The sequence below is a fragment of the Octopus bimaculoides genome, chromosome 2, assembly GCF_046866305.1.
Source record: "Octopus bimaculoides isolate indiv1 chromosome 2, ASM4686630v1, whole genome shotgun sequence".
Lineage (NCBI taxonomy): Eukaryota > Metazoa > Mollusca > Cephalopoda > Octopoda > Octopodidae > Octopus > Octopus bimaculoides.
Genome location: NC_142929.1, coordinates 3,373,644 through 3,394,020, shown reverse-complemented (window position 1 = coordinate 3,394,020; position 20,377 = coordinate 3,373,644).

The following is a 20,377-nucleotide window of genomic DNA, read 5'->3' as shown; positions in this document are numbered from 1 at the left end:
AACAAAATGTATAACAGACGACTTTCCAAATACAAAATTCTCCATTTTCTATTTCAATACAAGTGCTGCTCAATCTGTTAGAAATATTTTTTCCTCTCATATCTCACATGTTTCATCGTCTCTAAAAGAGGGATATACAGATTAATGTAATCCTAGATACATTACACCTGAACTGGAATGCCTTGATTATAGTTCTGCTCGGTTAGAGCTTACATGGATCAAGCAACACCACCACCACTACCACCAACAGCAACAGTAGCAATAGCTACAACGTCTATTCGTTGCATCTGTTTCTACTCGGTGGGCTGTCATTCAGCATGATACATGTTTCGTTGATGGCAGCCCAACACATTTCATTGATATTGTCAGTCATGTTAACTGTCAAATAACAACGGCAGTGGTTGTGTTCTGCAAGAGAGGCGTTTCAAAGTCATTACATAGAAAGAACGAAAAGAAGAAAAGAAGAAAAGAAACGACTACGAAACTTCGACTACGAAAACCTGTAATGAATTTGGCGAAGTAAAGTGAGATGAACAATTGAGAAAAAGAAAGAAAGAGAGAGTTAGAAAACAGGGAAGAATATGTTAGAATTGGTGAAGGAAAATCGCTGATTTAACTTTTGCATTTCGTAAGTTTCGTAAAGAAAGGCATTTTGCCTTTTATATTTGTAGATTTTGCAAGAGCAAAAATTTATAATACCGCAGGCCAATATCTAAAGATTGATCTGGGATATCATACGATATCTGAATATGTGTATATTTATAGTTTGTACCCGAGAAAAGGTAAGTTGCTTTATCTTATCGCCTCTGAAAGAATCAAAGGCTATGTTAACTTCAGCGGAATTTGAACTCAGAATGTAAAGATCCGAAAGAAATACTGCGAAGCAATTCCCCGACGCTCTATCGATCTGCTTGTTGGCCACATTGTAATGAATAATAATCCTATCTACTATAGGTACAAGGCCTGAAATTTTCTGGCAGAAGAGAGAGGCCAGTTGATTACATTGACCCCAGTGATTAACCGGTATTTATCTTATCGACCCCGAAAGAATGAAAGGCAAAGTCGACCTCGGCAGAATTTGAACTCAGAACGTAAAGACGGACGAAATACCGCTAAGCGTTTCACCTGGCGTGCTAACCTTTCTGCCAGTTCGTCTTCCTTGTAATAAATAACAAGAGCACTCAGGGAGTTCAAACCTCCGCCGATGTTTCTTTATTTTGACACTACGGCCACAACACAGAGGGGACACAACAAAGACACCACAATGGGGACAAAAATCATAAAACGAATGAAAATGAGATGTTATATAAAAGTGAAAAATGAAATGGCTGCTGGGGCCCCATTCCCATGCAGTACCATTTGAACGTTTATATAATCTATTTACAATCGTTCTATTATCTTATTGTTTTTCATCGTTTTTTCCTCTTTTTTTTAAATGAAACAATTTTACTTTTTTTCCTTCTTTCTTCAATAAAACAATTTAACTTACATTTTTTTTTTACTTTTTAATATCTCATAAAAGGTTCTAAATCTTTTAGCTCCACTACTGGTGGCAATTCATCGAACTCCACCATCACACCTGGCGGGCGGGCCAATCCCCTCTCCACACACGTCCTCCAGTCCGTTGTAGGTGTCCCTGCCAACCACAATGGCCCTCACATTCTCGGAACACACATCCGTGGGCAACCCAACCCCCACAACATGTTTAAACCTCAATACCCTCCTCCCCAGCTTCCCCCATCGAAACCTTCCCCCTCTCACCTGCTTTCTCCCTTCCCGCCACACTCCTGCTACCCTCCTCTCTTCCTCCACCTCCCCGAGTAGACTCTCCAGTTGCACCTCCAAACCATTTCGTCCTCCCTCCCTCCGGCCCCCTCCCCCTCCATCTCTTCCTTCTTCCTCTTCCACCGCTCCGGCGGAGAGTTCACTCTCCCACCCATCCCTCTCTTCCCAAACACCGTGAAACCTCGCTCCGTTTCCCCCTTCACCTCGACCTGCACCACCCGGTCTGTGCTCTCCCGCCTGCTCCGTCTGTTGCTTCCCCCGGGGGCACCTCGCTCTCATGTGGCCCCACCACCACATGCATAACACACAGGCGGCCTGTCCTCCACCACCACTCCCAATCCCACGTCGCCAGGCAGCACCATCTCTTCGACAACTCTGTCCAGGTCCTCCACCGCTGCTTGAACGGTCAATTCCATTCCACATCCCCAGCAGTCAACTCTTCGGGTTCCTGCGGTCTTCAGCATTGATAGTCTGCTGGGACTGAAGGCAAGGATTTGATACTGGACCTGCGCAGTTTGTGTTTTCTCTGTGCCCTTGCAATCCTTTTCTGTTCGTAGGAGGTGGCACGTTTGTTGGTGCAGCTTTGGCAGGGAGGGCAGTCTTGTGCTTGCGTTTATTGAAAAGCTAAACACCCTACCCATGAATCAATTGGGGACATCGTATGAATGGGGATAGTCTCCTTGTAATTAATCTGAGAAATTTCGGGAATAGTTGAGTTCCCACTAAAACACATGAGCAATAATCTGGTAATCTGGAGAGAGAGAGAGAGAAAGAGAGAGAGAGAGAGAGAGAGAGAGAGAGAGAGAGAGAGAGAGAGAGAGAGAGAGAGAGAGAGAGAGAGAGGAAGCTTCATATAAAGACCAGAGAATCTGTATCATCCGGAAACTCTTACGGAAGACGCTGGTGTGATTATCATTTTATAGATTCTGTGCATTGGATGTTGAATCAGAAGAACGATGCCGTTAGATTGTAAAGCTGGGATGTTTTGGACACCCAAAGAAGGAAAAGCGAAGCGTTACTGATAGCAGAAGACCGCATGCTCTGCAAGAAGGAATATGTTTAGTTAAACGGGCAATTTGTCTGTTACGACGACTTGTGTCCCAGTTGATCCGATCAGCAGAGCAGCCTGCCCGTGAAATTAACGTGCAAATGGCTGAGTACTCCACAGACACGCATACTTATTATGTGGTTCTCGGGGAGGTCCAGCGTAATACAGAATGTGAAAATGATGGCTCTTTGAATTACAGGTACAACTCATTTTTGCCAGCTGAGTGAACTGGAGAAACGTGAAATAGAGTGTCTTGCTCAAGAACATAACGCGCCACTGTGGATCCAACGCACGACCTTACGATCGTCAACCGAATACCTGAATCACTGAGCCACGCGCCTTCACATATGTTCAGTTAGATTGCTCAAAACAACCACCAGGCAGTAAATGATATTTACTTATCATTTCACAAAACACAAAGAATTATAAGGATGCAGCACGGAATTTTGTCAGTGAACAGGTCACGGTCTCAAAACGACGAAAATATTTTGGCAAATTAAATTTAAATGTTGAAGTGAATCTAACGGTTTTTGTGTGTTTTTAAACAGCTTATAAACACCTTCCACGCTGCAATTATAAGCATATTATTCAGCGACAAGTTTTAGAGAGCTAAACAAGTTAACTTTGCCAGAAAAACCTGGTAAAAATAGCCGAAATGTTCATCAGTTGATGATAAACAAAAGTAGAAGCGCTGTCCTCAATCACAACCCGTCCCAATCTTATAGAGCTAGAAGTTTAATAAATTATAGTTCTTGTCCATTAGATAGAGTAATATTTAACCGAGGATTCCATTTTGAAATGTCTGTTATAAGAATTTAGAATAAACGAAAATATCTGACTTGCTGAGGATAATTAATTATGTGAAAGAAGGACAACACAGTTGGTTTCAACTAAAGACCATCTAATGAAAATAGATTTTATTGGTAACCAATTACGCTGGTTTGATTGTATTAGGCAATGCCGATATCCTCAGAACCTACTCGACGAAATTACTTTTCCTTACATTGTTGTAATTTCGCAATATTTTCCAGCAAACTGCTCATGTATTGCAATATCGTTTATCGCTTGATTTATTTTTCCAGTACTCTTGGGAGAGGCATGAGTGATATAAATTCTCTTAACGTTTCTTCGAAGCGTTTCAGACTTTGGGTTGATATATGTAATGAATGTTACTTGTTGAACTATGCTGCAACCATAATTGTTGAAAATAACGTAGTCATTGTTAGAAAATGAATAATAAAAAAAAAAAGATAAGAGTATAGAAATATTCCTAACACTATGAACATCTTTAAATCTGAAACGTAACATTTTAGTTCCAGGGAAATTTTAGGAGGTGAGTCTACGAGGGGGTACCCTAAAGAAATCGGAATTTTGCAATATTATTTTATTCACCTAGTTTTACATGTTTACGCTTTTATCGTCTTCAAAGTGTTCTCCATTTGAAGTGATGCATCGGTCCAGGCGCCTTTTCCACTGTTCGAAGCAGTCCTGGAACCTTTGCGAAGTGATGCCTTTTAACGTCTCTGTCAATTTGTTTCCTTCTTCTCTTTCACATCTTCAAAACGTTTTCCTTTAAGAAAAAGTCGCACGCTGCAGGATCAACTTCCAACGGTTCTTTCAGTTCACGATACACAATTAATCCTGACTGCTTTTGATCTTTCCTGAACAAGCGAGGCACAAATTTTGTTGCAACGCTTTTCATTCGCAATTCCTCGCTCATAATTCGTCGGCAGGAGCTCCAGGACACACCAGTCATATCAACAAGTTCGTCGATTGTTCGGCGACGGTCCTTCAACATCAGTTCCTCAGTTCCTGAATTTTCGTGATGTGTTCACTCAACTGGGAGGTCGACGGTCGCCCTGAACGGGATTGGTCTTCAAGCGACAAGTGACCATTCTTAAGTATATAAACCACTCGTAGACTTGTGTTTTGCTCATGGCAGAATCCTTGTAAGCTGTTTAAAGCATGACAACTGTTTCGGCCACCGTTTTCCCCAGCAGATAACAGAATTCCACAGAAGTACGCTGTTTCTTCGTTTCAGCCATCGCAAGAATCGACAAACAGGAGAAAAGCACTGCAAGACAAAGACGCAGTACGTACCTAAGTGACGCCGGTCGGCAGACTGATCCCTAACTGTCGCATCAAGTGACTTCTAGTGGCAGAAACCTGAACTACAACGGGTTTGTTCAACAGAGAACGGTTCCGGTTACTTTTGGGTACCACCTCGTATATTTAAATTAAATATAAAAATTATGAAGAATACCACAATACAGAACGGAAATAATTTATGATTTTTGCTGACATCAACAGAAAAACCTGACCAGAGAAACCATAGACTAGATATCTCACACACACACACACACACACACACACACACACACACACACACACACACACACACACACACACACACACACACACACACACACACACACACACACACATATATATATATATATGGAAAAAAGCAGTGTTTTTTCATGCAGAGAAAAATAAAGGAGAATTTGTTTTGGGGTTTGAAAGTTCACTTGAATCTAAAAACTTGTAGTCGTTTTTAAATTTTGTAAAAGATCTATTCACTTATCAATTTAGTTTCGTCAATGTTTTGCTTATCAATGGTACAAATATATAAATAAAGGTTTTATGAGAGTTCAAATATACTTTGTATCTTGTATCTTTAAACTTTCAAGTTTTTAGATTCAGGTGAACTTTCAAAACCCAAAACAAATTCCCCTATATATATATGACAACTGTCATACCACTCCCGCATTCTCCTTCTTCTTCTTCTTCTTCTTCTTCTTCTTCTTCTTCTTCTTCTTCTTCTTCTTCTTCTTCTTCTTCTTCTTCTTCTTCTTATTCTTCTTCTTCTTTTTCAGCTACTGCTGCTGCTTAATCAATCAAAACCAAGAACTCATAGCAAATAATATTAGGACCACTACTACCTGCTGTCAGCTACCAAGCCCTTACTGTCTGCTACCAAGCCCTTTCAAGAGTAAAGAAAGAAAGAGAGAGAGAGAGAGAGAAAGAGAGAGAGAGAGAGAGAGAGAGAGAGAGAGAGAGAGAGAGAGAAAAGGAAAATGTCCCTTGCGAAACTGAAACCGGTTCTAAAATGTTCTTCATGATAAAATTATTTTAGCATTTTCTACCTTGTCTTATTTTCCTCATATATATATATATATATATATATATATATATATATATATATATATATCTATCTATCTATCTATCTATCTATCTAGCTCTTCAGTTTTCGCCAGCTTTTAATTGTGGTTTTACTGTTATTTTGCTAAACGTTTTACTGCATCTGGTCAAGCCTACATAGACTATTTAGCCTTCTCGACTTATAATCTATTGGAAAAAAATTTCCCATGATGCCTTGTAAAATAATTAAACTACTGTCGCGTGGAAGACGCTGAATGCGACCAGCATTATAATTCAAAGTTATTTCTTGCCATTTCTTTTACACAACACCATCTAAAGATAATTTCAAGTGTTAGATGATTAAGATTAGAATATTAATATTTTGTAGATTGTCAAAAATAATTATTGTCTTAAATATCGTTTTGGCAGTCTATGTCATCAAGACGAGGCTCAGGTCAGTTTATACGTTTTATTTAACAGTATATTTCTGTTTTCTGAATCCTATTTCCTATTCTGCTGATGTATAAGAGGTGAAAATTAGCTGATACTGGGCAATATCAACCGCAGATTTAATGATGAGGCACTCTGCCAAGCAATGAAGTATTTCAATGCAGAACTTAATTTAATAAAAATATACGAACAATTGGTAGTGGAGACATATATCTTAATTAGGTATCTAACTGCTTGAGAAATGCTTCTAAATTAATAGTGAAAACGACCACTATGTGACAGGTTCTAAATGCCACATTATGCAATAAAAAAAGGAAACGATGAAATATCTTGGCGATGAAGATATTTATTGATTTTCTCGTGAGCTATAAAGGCAATATTTGAAGAAGAAGAAGAAGAGTCTACTGGATGGGATCGGCGTCAATATATTACCTGCACTTATTTTATCGAGTTTACAGCATGAAAAGCAAAGTCGGCATGGGTTTTCAATTCTCAACATAATGGGACCAATATGAAATACTGTCTACGTCCAGACCGCTTTATTATTTTACCAATAGAAGACAGAGCTGCATAGTTAAAAATTTCGCTTCACAATGATGGGCTTCGAGATACGAACACGTTGGCAGCGATTTGTTCGATTAAAGGCGGCGCTCCAGTATGGCCGCAGTTAAATGACTGGAACAAATAAAAGAAATAAAATGAGTATATCCGTATATATATATATATATATATATATATATATATATATATATATATATATATATATACCGGGATACGTCTTAACCAACAGCAACTCTCTGCTTGAGTGGGCCATGGTGTCCCGAAATAATTAACTAAAAATCTTTTCCAGGTGATGGTATTGAGTTAGTGATGGCCTGGGCCGATAATGGCCGAAACCAATCTAAGTTATCTAAGTTATATATGTATATATATATATATATATATATATATATATATATATATATATATATATATATATATATATATATATATATATATATATATATATATATATATATATATACATATGAGAGAATGTACGAAAAAAAAACAACAACAACAGACGAGGACAGGTGGTGTAAACAACAAAAGGATGTATTAGTTTGACGCTCGAGAATACAGAAAGTCTTTAACGTTTCGAGCTATATATATATGTGTGTGTGTGTGTGTGTATATATATATATATATGTGTGTGTATAAGTATGTCAAAGGAAACGACTGTCAGAGCTCCTGTGGAGTGTTAATAGGTTTCAGCATATACTTTGCATTCAATAAGGGATCTCAGGTAGTGGCCGATAAGGATACTTTCTGAATACTTCCACGCTTCACTTGACACCAACGCAATATCCAGGGCAACTGGTGGTAGAGACAGCGGCCCTTGACAGAGATTCTATTTAACAACTGGAATCAGAGAATCTTGGAATATCCAAAACGAATATAGCAAAGCATCTTTGAGTCGCACCTACGAATCTGATGGTATTCCGATACATACATACATACGTACATACATACATACATACACACACACACACACATATATACATACATACATACATACATACATACATACACACACACATATATATGTATATATATATATATGCATACATACACATACATATATGCGAGTGTTTGTGTGTGTGCATATATGTGTATGTGTGTGTGTGTATGTATGTGTGTGTGTATGTATGTGTGTGTGTATGTATGTGTGTATGTATGTGTGTATGTATGTGTTGTATGTTGTGCTCATGTATATATGTGTTTCTTACAACACAACTGCTTAAACAGCAGCGGTCATGTGACAAATGGTAACTAAAGTATTCTAACAAATATAGATATAAATCGATAAAATATGTACAAGACAGAAATTAGTTGCGTGGTCAATTCAATTCTTGAATGCAGTGCACCAGTCTGGCCTGAATCCAGTTACTGAAACCAATAAAAAAAAAAGAAAAGAAAAATCCATAAAGGAACCGAGGCTTCTAATTAAAATCATTAATTAATTTAATCAAACTCTACAGTATGTGTATGTGCCAAATAGTTAATTTTGAGCACACTTAAACGTAACTGCTGAGTTTAAAATACATCACAGATGGTTCTTTGCCAAGCAATTTTACTTGACAATTATGTTGTATACTAAATATGGCAGTTTATATACTTGTATATGGGCCCGGAAACGAGAACTTTATAAATAAAAATGAGGGCACCGCTACTGATGGGGCTAATTAATATACTCGGCCAATGGCAATACTTATTCTTATATCACTGGAGTAATCTTTGAGTAATCTGCTACAGAACAATACCATTGTTCATGTCTATGGAAGCATATATATATATATATATATATATAGAGAGAGAGAGAGAGAGAGTCATTCTATTTTAATGCCTTATTAATTAAAACACTCACCGGTTCGAGATTGCAGAAAAGCGTCCATCATAGGTCAATCATAAAGGAATGTTTCGATTAAACGATAATGCGGGACCACATATTGCCTAAATCCTCCAGAAAAACATTATGGCACAAGATACCGGAGGTTTAGCTCTTCTTTCTTAGTTTCCTAAACTAGCTCCATCATTATTTCAGATCATTTCAACATTATTTAGAGGGAACACAGTGTATTGATTGTGAAGGGGTTAAAATGATATTGTTTTTGGCTTCGAAACCTGAAGAATTTTACGCCTGGGGAATCACCAATTTGCCAAATGTATGGAATTATATAATCAATAAGGAAAAGAATATTTTCCAAATAAAAGAATATATCACTTAAGACGAAAAAATGCATTTGTTTCTTTCCCGTCTTGAAATGCAACAAGACATTCTTTCCAACTTTACACACACACACACACACAGACACAGACACACACACACACACACACACACACACACACACACACACACACACACACACACACACACACACACACACACACACACACACACACATAATGAATCAGGAAAACAGAGAATTGAGAATATCCAATTTTTTTATTATGCATTCATTGAGGTTCTTCCATTTTCTCCAACGTAACGCCTCTGTCGCTACCAAGGTGCACCCTACGCATCTTTCTTTGCCTTATAATGTTACAATCTATCAAGGACTTCATCAGGACATTATGACCACTATTTTCATTTCTTCGAAATGGCAAATAAATGTTTTGCTTTTTTTTATTTATTGTTTATTTAACCGAATAGTAGTATCGTTCTAAAAATAGCTCAAACTAACCTTTTGACCCTACAATTCCAAGGGAGGAATTAACTACCATTAAATATAGGTCATAACACTTCCTTTCCAGCATTATATTTTTGAGCGGGTTTACATTTAGTGGGTGAACGTTTCCTTGAAGCCTTTTGCTTCTGCCATATTGTTGACATCCTACTGTAGTCTGTGGTTGATCAATTCTTTGTGAGTAGAAATCTATATTCTCTATAGCGCCAAAATCCACCAAAATAAAATAAAATAAAATGTGGCACAAACGTCGAATAGTAGTAGTATTTTTGCTGAAGGGGAGATGACCAATTTTGCGAACTTTCCGAAGTTCATTAATGATCAGTGTACGGAGAGGCAGACAGTCGAATTGGTCGAGCCGTGTACAAAATACTTTATGTCACGAATTCAAACTCCGATGAAATCACTTCTTTTACCTTTCGTCATACTAGGGTCGTTAAAATGAATACCAGTTAACTAATAATATGGATATAACCGATCAAAAACCCCTCCAACAATGTGAGGCCCTCTGACTAAATTAGAAACAGTTGCTCTCTGTCGGAGGCAGTTATTACAGGTCGTAATTATCTGATGCTTGTTGATCTACTTTTGTTTTCCCCAACGTTCAATCAATAAACAGCTTGCAGTTTCGCTTTCAGATCTGTAACAATTACTGATCGAGTTATTCTTCTGATCAATTCCCATTCCTAAAGGTTCGCAATGACGCTTGTTTGCTTGCGTAATCATCATCGTCGTCATTGCCAGAATCCAGGACCTTCGCTGCCTTTGGTTGTGAGGGAACATTTAACGCCTAATAATAAACCTGCACAGTATTTTCCTGGTTTGTTAGAATCTCCCTTCTCCCCCCCCCCCACTCCACCACATTTTCATTGTTTGTTCACTTCAACCCCAACCCCACCCCTCTTTTATGTCATCAAATTACGCAGCAAGTTTATCACTTTCTTAATCTCTACAGAATTGCTCTAACAGCGAGTTTTTATTTTTTATTTACTCTCTCCCCCTCCCTCCCTCCTTTATCCCACACATGTCACACTGACGTTTCGCTAATATCCTTTTCCACTGCATCATCTCATGTTAACTTACATAAACACGCACGCATTATCTCCTCTCTTTGTTAGATATTAGCCCCCCCCTCTCTCTCTCTCTCTATCGTACCATGGACTTTTTCGTAGGATATCAGTTTTCTGCCAGTTTATTATATCTTTACATTGTCGAAGATGCAAGTTTTATTTACGTACGTACACACGTATTTATCACTACGGACTATTTCATCTATCACAAAATATCCACCATCGTTTCCAATATAAGCTCCACCACCTACAACAACAACAGCAACAACAACACTACTGGCAACAACATCATGACCATTGCAATCATTGATACGGCCATCATTACAACCATCAAAACCATCTGTATCACCAGCAAAATCCCCCCTCCCTATTCTCAATACCATCAACAGAAATTTAATTATTTATCAATTTATTAGAATATTTATTTTTTACCTTTTTCTATCAATTTATTAATTTTAAATCTTTTTTATTGAAAAAGAAAGAAAAAAAGATACAAGCTACTGCTTTATGGCGACGTTTGAAAATATTCCTGTTATTCGGTTGTTTATATCATATTTTCAAACGTTCTAATTTCTCACGCAGAAATGCTAGAAAGCGTAGGTAAATATCCATGATCCTCCCTGGACGGAAGCCATATTGCGTTTTTGTGAGAAGGTTGTTTTCTTCTAGTAACATGATCAGCATTTTTCTGAAAATGCATCCCATTGTCTTGCTAACGTATGCGTCCCATTGTCTTGCTAACGTATGCGTCCCATTGTCTTGCTAACGTATGAGGTCAGAGAGATGGGTCTGTAGGTTTTAGCATCTGCTCTGCTCCCTCCTTTATAGACGGGGCATATTATACCATCTTTAAGCATGCTGGGAAGTTTGCCACATGCAAGGAAACTCTGAAAGACTATGTGCAGTGGCGTTGCAAGAAGCTTTTTACATGTGTTTAAGAGAACAGCCGGAAGTCAACCTAGGCCTGTTGCTGAATTTAATCTCATCTCATCAATGGCCGATATTGCAACCTCTCCTGTTATGTAATCGATCGTTGCCTCTTTTCCGAATAGATTTGAAAAACCCCTCAGGTTTGTTTATTTCTATATTTTCCAGTAGAGAAGTGAAAACACTTCGGAATTGTTTTAGTGCTTCACTTATGTTCCCCGGATCTGCAGTTAGTGAACCGTTTTCACCAAATAATGGCCCTATCTCATACCATACTGAGGCAGGATTCGATTGCCCAGGATTATCTTTCTTCTTTTTCTTTTCCATGGGAGATTTTGAGTTTATTTTCAATCTCAAAGAGTTCCTCTGTCATGTAGGACTTCACACTATCATTGAGGTGTTTATTTAAACGATTCGAGATCTTTATTCTCCGTCGCATGAATATTCTCCTGTCTCGGGGAATGATGTTTTTGTGTGTATTGGCTCTCTTCTCTGGGACATATTTAATACATATGACTCGCATTCTTGACATGAATTTATTGAGTTTCATATCTAAGTCTTTCATATAGAGTCTTTTAGGCCAGTCCTGCTAGAGTATCTGTCTTTCAAATGACTTCCAGTCAGTCTTATAGAATTTTAGGCTGGATAGGGTTTGAGCGCCATCTGTGATGAGTTTATCTTTAATTAATTTCGCGCCATATATTGTCAGTTCTACCATGTTATGGTCTGAGAATATTGTCGGTGATATATTTACGTTGTCGATAATTTCTGCAGAGGTCCAGAATATTTTTGTGCCTGGTTGGAGAGAGTATGATCTGCTCCATGAATAGCATTTTCGTAAGATCAAGTAGATCTGCTTGATTTCGCTCTTTGTGCGTCGTTCCTGGGGTTATGTTGCCCTCAGGTCACCTGATGTTGGGTAAGTTGAAGTCACCCATCAAGAATATAGTAGAACGTTGATCCAGTTGTATTAGTACTTCTTTTATCGCAATGAAACTTTTCCATCATGATTCGAGGCATCAGGTGGGCGACATAGTGTGCATATGACTGTATCAAGTTGCTTTAGAGGTATTATGAGTGTCACACACCAAGTTCGAGTTCGATAACAGGGTTAATGGTGTGACATCTTTCCGTATGTAAATTGCAAATCCACCGTGACTTCTCTTCTACGGAAGATAGCATACATTGGTATGTGTATCTCCGCATCACTTATGTCTGCAGATAGATGTGTTTCTCTAAGTGCAATACATATAGCTTGATTACATGTAGAAAGGTTCTCCATGTGCGAAATTCTGCATTTGCCGTTGTACTGTAGCAGGCCTCTTATATTTATTTATTATATATATCAAGTCATCCCATAAGTTTTGTCCGATTTTACCTTTTTTTTAAATTGAATGAAATTTAATAATATTTTAGAATATCTAATGGAATAGAAAATTATTTTTATGCATTTGTGTACATTTAAACTAATTAAATATTATTTTACAGAATAATAGTATTAACATTTCTTTGATTAAAACCCTTTCTAACATGGAAGTATCCAAAGAGCATTTGAGGCACATAATGCTTTATGAGTACAAAAAAGGAAACTCTGCAGCCGAACCGACTCGAAACATACACTCAGTTTATGGGAAAGAATGCTGCAATGAAACAACTTGCAGAAGATGGTTTGCAAAACTCAGAAGTGGAGATTTCAGCCTTGAAGATGAAGACCGAACAGGACGTCCAGTTGAGTTTGATGATAAGTTCCTTCAGGCATTACTTGAAGAAAATCCTGCATTATCAGTTGAAGAATTGGCAAGGTCTTATTTTTTTAAAGCCTGGTACTCATGTTATCGTTCTTTTTGACGAACGGCTAAGTTACGGGGAAGCAAACGCACCAGCATCAGTTGTCAAGTGGTGATAGAAGATAAACACCGACTCAAAGACACACTCACACATATACGCACGCGTACATGCATATATACAGCAGACTTGTTCCGTTTGTCAAATACATTCACAATGCTTTAGTCAGCCTGAGGCCATAGTAGGAGGCATTTGGCCAAGGTGCCATGCAGTGAGACGGAATCCGAACCATGTGGTTGGGAAGCAAGCTTTTTACCATATAGCCACGCCTGAACTTCCATATATATATATATACGTCCCCTACCCATCTCTCCTCCTTCCACGTGACCGGTGTCCGGCCAGCCATGATCTATCTTGACCTGACCGCTGACCATCAACACGTCTTGTGTCCATCTCCCATGTTCCTGCCTTCAGGCTTTTACTTCATACATGCCAGCTCAATTTGATTCGTTGTCAGTCGAAAGACGGCTGTTGTTATTTCTTATTGTATTCGTAATTGTGTGCCATGTTCTCCGTTTTTGTTTGTTTTATTATTTCTTTTTGTTGCCGTGTACATTGGCTAGCTTTCTTATAAAGAAGGGAAATGCACACACTTTACATAGTTTTAATATATTTTAAAGTACATTTTGTATTGTGTCTGTCAACCGGTTTCGTTTCGCTAATCATGACATTAAAATTATTTTAATTACGTATTTTCTTAAGAAAAGTTTTGTACATGTTGTGTGTGGAGTTTATGAATGAATGATTCAACAAGAAGAAAAATCTAAGGCTAGGTAATTGCTGATCGTTATTATTGTGGACAGGGGGAAAATTGTTCATCTTTCTGGGTGAGGAATACAAAAATCCAAAAGCTAGATTAGTGGGGAGAAATATGTACAGTGATGGATATGTAATCATGAATTAAAATATGTACAGAGATCAAAGTTGGTCATGCGTGCATATTTAGACATGTTCTGTTTAAATGGCTCGACGCAATTATAAATCAAAAAGGAAATTATTCACCCTCATTCAAAGTGACTCAGCACCCCGGTCACTTTTAAAATCAAAACCAAAGGAAATAATTCACCGACACTAAAGGTGAGCCAGCGCCTTAGGACACGTGTAGTGAATTATTTCCTATGATTATTTTATAGTTTTCGCTTTACCATTTTGCGGAATCACCCACTGATACCTATGGTATTTTCTATAATACTGAGAAGCTAAAGTTCAGCTGCACCAACCTAAATGGAGCAAGCGTTACGGATGAGTATTAATTTCTCTATGAAATTAGCATGCTAATGTAATGCACTTCGTTTGCGGTGGGGAGGTTATAGAACATGTGCTTTATGTGGCTAAAGAGTCTATGACTATTATCTCTAGCAATACAGGTACACCTAGAACCCTGGGTCACTTGTAGTGACGGCGCGCGTGTGTATGTATGAATGATGTATATATAAGAGGTATATTACAGGTTGTTGTAGATTTTACGGGAATGAGTATCTTAAAGCGGAAATGGGGAGTCTGTCCGACCAGCATCGCGTTTTGAAACGGCAGCAAGCGCAATTTGACCATTTTTGGCGAAAATATGATAACAACTTCAGCAAGAAACTTTTGCTTGAACCTTTTGAAGCCTCGATAGATTTCGGGTCACCTTCATCATTGTCCACGACTTAAAAAGCAATTTTCTGTTCGTTTTGGGGTATGAGATAATCCTAACAGACATAGCCACAAGGATCTGTATGTGGATTAACAAGCTGTGTTGTTGTTCTGCTGCTGGCAAATCCTAATAAACTGTTAAACGCTCATATTGAATGAACTGGTTATCCAGTGCACACAGCATCTCATTAATGGTGACATCTGTTGTGTTTACAACGGTCATTGCTTTAGTTCTGAGTTGAAAATCTTCATTAAGATTATCGAAAAGAAGGTCGTATAAATTTAGAGGCTCAGACGAAAAGTAGAAATGAAAAGTCGTAATGAAAGAATTCCCATGATCGTTTACAGTCACCGCTGTCCCATTCATCTATACTTATTGCAGATCGTTTACAGTCACCGCTGTCCCATTCATATATACTTATTGCAGATCGTTTACAGTCACCGCTGTCCCATTCATCTATACTTATTGCAGATCGTTTACAGTCACCGCTGTCCCATTCGTACTTATTGCAGATCGTTTACAAGAAGATTCATTTCTTGGCAGCCATATTTAAAACTTTAGCAGGTCACATTCTCAACCGGCTTGGGCCTTGTTGTTAAATAATAATTTCAAACAGATGAGTCTCCCAGGGGTTTCAACAGTGAATACACTTTCCATGGTATCTGGTACTCCTTCTGATTGTTTTGTCCATCTTTAGGGAAGTTATAATATAGGGTATTTTTCGCTTTTGGATCTTCGGCATTTTTATCAAAATAAGCTGCAAGATTTGTTGATTGAACTTGTTGAAGGGAATTTTCTGTGTTGTTTGGATCGAAAATCACTTTTTGACTATGTGAATCTGCTGATAAACCACGGAAGGATTTTTTGCTTAATGGGGGCAGACTGGAACATTTTACTACACGATTCAGGTAACTGCAATTTTAATATTAATGAACTCATTTTACTAATTTGCAGCAGTGATATGAAGACAAACTCTGTCTCGTTGTCTTTTACTGGTACCGCTGGGGATCTTGTTCTAAATCTGTTCACATTATCCTACTGCTCGATGCCATATAAAATTTTGTGTCAACATACGTCTCGCCTGCTCTTGAGAAACGTGTTATTGTATTTGTCTAGGTTGTGCAGCATATTATTTTAAACTACGGTAACGTAGTTCATAGGACACAAGATTTCTCATATCACGCAGCATTTTAAGCCAAAACACATTCTAACCGCTTCCAAAATCTTCTTATGTTTGTCATCGTCGGTCTACATTCTCGTCTTTAACTTCCTCTGCCTGACTCATTTAGATTTCTGTTTCTTTATTTGCTGGCTTATTTTTACCGATTCTCTGCGAGAAACTTTACGTTGCTCAATGATATTCCTTCATTCGTTGAATTTTATATACTTCAACATACTGCAGTGGCAATGGAGAGGAATAAGAAAATTATAAAATCTTAGTAAACCCCTTCCCATGTGTGGTAAGAGGCATGCTTCCCAACCACATGGTTCGGGGTTCAGCCCCACTGCATGGCACTTTGGATAAATGTCTTCAGCTATAGCTTCAAGTCGACCAAGGCCTTGTGAGTCGATTTAGTTGACGGACACTGAAAAAAGTCCGTTGTGTATATACACACACACATACACACACATATGTATGTGTGTGTGGGTGTGCGTGCGTGCGTGCGTGCGTTTGTTCTTTTCTGTTTCTATTCCCCACCACTGCTTCATGAACAGTGTTGGTGTTTTTACGTCCCCGTATCTTAGCAACTCCACAAAAGAGACTGATGGAATAAGAACCAGGCTTAAAATAAATATAGGTACAGCGATCGATCCATTCAGCTAAAAATTCTTCAAGATGGTGCCCCAGCATGGTCGCTATCTAATGCCTGGACAAGTTAAAGATACAAGTTAAAACATAAAATATTTTTCTACAAATAAATAAATTTCAAAGACGCAAAACCCATTAGATTCATTTCAACATTTAAATTTAAATGTTGAAGTGAATCTAACGGTTTTTGTGTGATTTTAAATGACTTATAAACACCTTCCACGCTGCAATTGTTTTCGTTCCCGCACATGATCTCAGATCAGGTCACTTGCTATGCAAGTACATCTCCGTAATAATAAATTTCAACAAACTGAATATTGATTATTTACATTATTACATTATTCCAAAATTTGAAATATTTTTAACTCTAATTAATAAATATTATTATGCTTATTAAAGAAATTATACTTGGTTTCATACATATGCCAGAAACTACATTCTCTCTTATTTTTATTTCATTATTCTTTTATTCTAGCAAGCAATGTGATTCAAAAAACTGCAATTGCAATAAATAAGAATAGATACTTTATAAAAACACCCTTGCCTTTCGTGTTTTCGTTGCACGGAGCAATGATGCTAGTTTTTATTTTTCATTTCATAAATAGTAAATTGGCATTTTAAGAAAATTAAAGTTTTGTACAAACATTCAATTTAACAAATATCGATTATTTTCTTCTTAGATTATTCTAGAATTTGAAATGTTTTTTTTTGTTTAAAATTCTAATTAGTAAATATACTGTGCTTAATAAAGTTTTTCTATCGTACGTATAAATAAAACTACTTGCCCTGTTATTTTAGTTCATTACACACACACACACACACACACACACACACACACACACACACACACACACACACACACACACACACACACACACACACACACACACACACAAACACACACAAGTTCAAGCATGGATGTGTGGTTAAGAAGCACGCTTTTCAGCCACCTCGTTTCGAGTTCAGTTTCATAGCAGGGTACTTTAATCCGAGATCAAACAATGCCTAGTAAATGAATTTGGTACACGGAAACTGACTGGAAGCTCATTACACACACATACACACGTGTGTATGTGTGCGTGGGTGTGTGTCTTTGTGTCTGTGTTTGTCACTACCAACACGACTCAGCAACGGGTGTTGGATTTTTTACAGACCGATAGATAAGTATAACTTAAAAAAAAACAAAAGTAGGTAGGAACGATTTGTTCGACTAAAACTATGCAAAGCGTTGCTCTAGCATGGCCGTAGTCCGATGACTAAAGCAAATAAAAGATAAAAGGAGAGATTTAACATAAAATATACTCTCAGTAGTGGCACTTTATGTCGCCAAGATATTGTGACGTTCAGTCAAATTTGAGCGAGAACTCTCTGCTATTTCTAGCTGATCGAGTTGCCAGCCCGGTGAGTATACTGTGAGTATATCTGTGTCCTTTAGTGATGTTTGTAGCAAAAAGATGAAAGTCAAAACAGTTTTGTCCATATTATTTGAGTGAAATATCATAGCCAAAATGTCCTCGTACATAAACAAAGTGGTAATAAAAAAAGCATTATTTTCTTTCTTAATAAAAATGCTTTTATGATTTTTTGAAGTTTCACAATTGTTGTATTTCAATATATATTTAAGTGGTTAATAATATACATACATATGTACACCCCAACTACAACGAAATGAAAGAAAAGTTTGCGGAAATCTGTGGAAAATTACGACTCACCGAGGAACTATACAACAAATATACAACGAGGACGAATCGTTAATCCGAAATAAAAGTAACTACACCCTATCAAGAGGTAAGAACAAAATTCTTGACCATTTCTGTGAACACACCACGAATCACCCGTATCAGCATATACACAAACAAAAACACAAGCCAAACTTCAGCAAAAAAGAATGGGCTGAGTTGAACAGATTAAAGGATGATAAAGCAATCACAATCAAGGAGACCGACAAAGGGAGTGCAGTAATATCAATGGGCACGGTATATTATATAACCCTAGTACGATCGATATTAGAAAACAGAACAGAACAGTCAGCAGAAAATAATGAGAATCCTAAAAGCAATGTTAAACCTATACAAAGAAGGGCTCACCGACAAGGAACACGATTATATGACCAACTTCAATATTATATCCAGTCAATTCTACGATATTCCTAAGATACACAAAAGTGAAAAGATATGGAACGCATGCAGGGGAGCCAGAGACATAATAGTCAAGGTATCTACTCCTAATGACCTCAAATTAAGACCCGTAATAGCAGGCTCTGCATCCGAAACTCACCGCTTCCTTAACTTTTTAGACACTCTCTTAAAACCATTCCTTAAGCATATCAAAAGCTACATAAGGGACGACCGAGATATGCTCAATCACCTCCTTGAAACAATAAATAAAAACACCCTAATAATATCCTTTGATGTAGACGACCTCTATTTCAATATCCCTCACAGCCTAGGAATAGAGGCTATCCAATTCTGGCGAAGAAATTACTCCAATGAACTCCCACACCGCATCAAAAAAGAATTCGTAATAGAAGGGCTAATATTCATCTTGGAGAATAACTTCTTCGTATTTAATGACAACTTCTATTGACAGAAAATCGGGGACTGCGATGCGCACGCGAATGGCCCCTTCCTTTGCTAACTTAGTCATAGCGTACGTAGAAATTAATCTCTATAGTAAGGTACATAAAAATAAGGAAACCCATTCTCCTTGTACATTAAAAATAACTGGAAAAGATATCTAGATGACTGTTTCATTCTTTGGCACGAAAGTATAGAGGCTTAAAGAATTTCAAGCACATCTGAATGGACTTGACTTAAACACTCAATTTACGATGGCTTATAGCCACCAAAAACTTCCATTCCTCGACATCCTCATTAAGAAATCCAACAACAAAATAGAAACAGACATATACTATAAACCCACGGATTCTAAGCAATTTCTCCCGTTCAACGCATGCCCGCCCCAGACACACTAGAATGAATATCCCTTACAACCTGGCATGCTTGAAAAATGTAAACAAATGTGTCAAGACAAAAGACTATGAACTTAAAATTCGCCCCATAAAGGGAATTTGTTTAGTCAAAAATCTTTCCCCGCCAAGCAGGTTCAGATTAATTGACTCCGAATGGTCACAATAAAATTATACTCGTTTGTGCAACAAAAATAGAAAAACTTACGCGCGCAAGACAATACGCCCGTGCAGTCGAAATTGTCGAGCCCTCATACTAGTCTAACGACGGGAGAGTCCATGGTATATATATATATATATATATATATATATATATATATATATATATATATATATATATATACACACAAATATATATACACACACACATACACACACACACACACACACACATATATATATACCCATATATACACATACATATATACACATCTTATAGCTGATCTTCTTGTTTACACACCCAAATTATG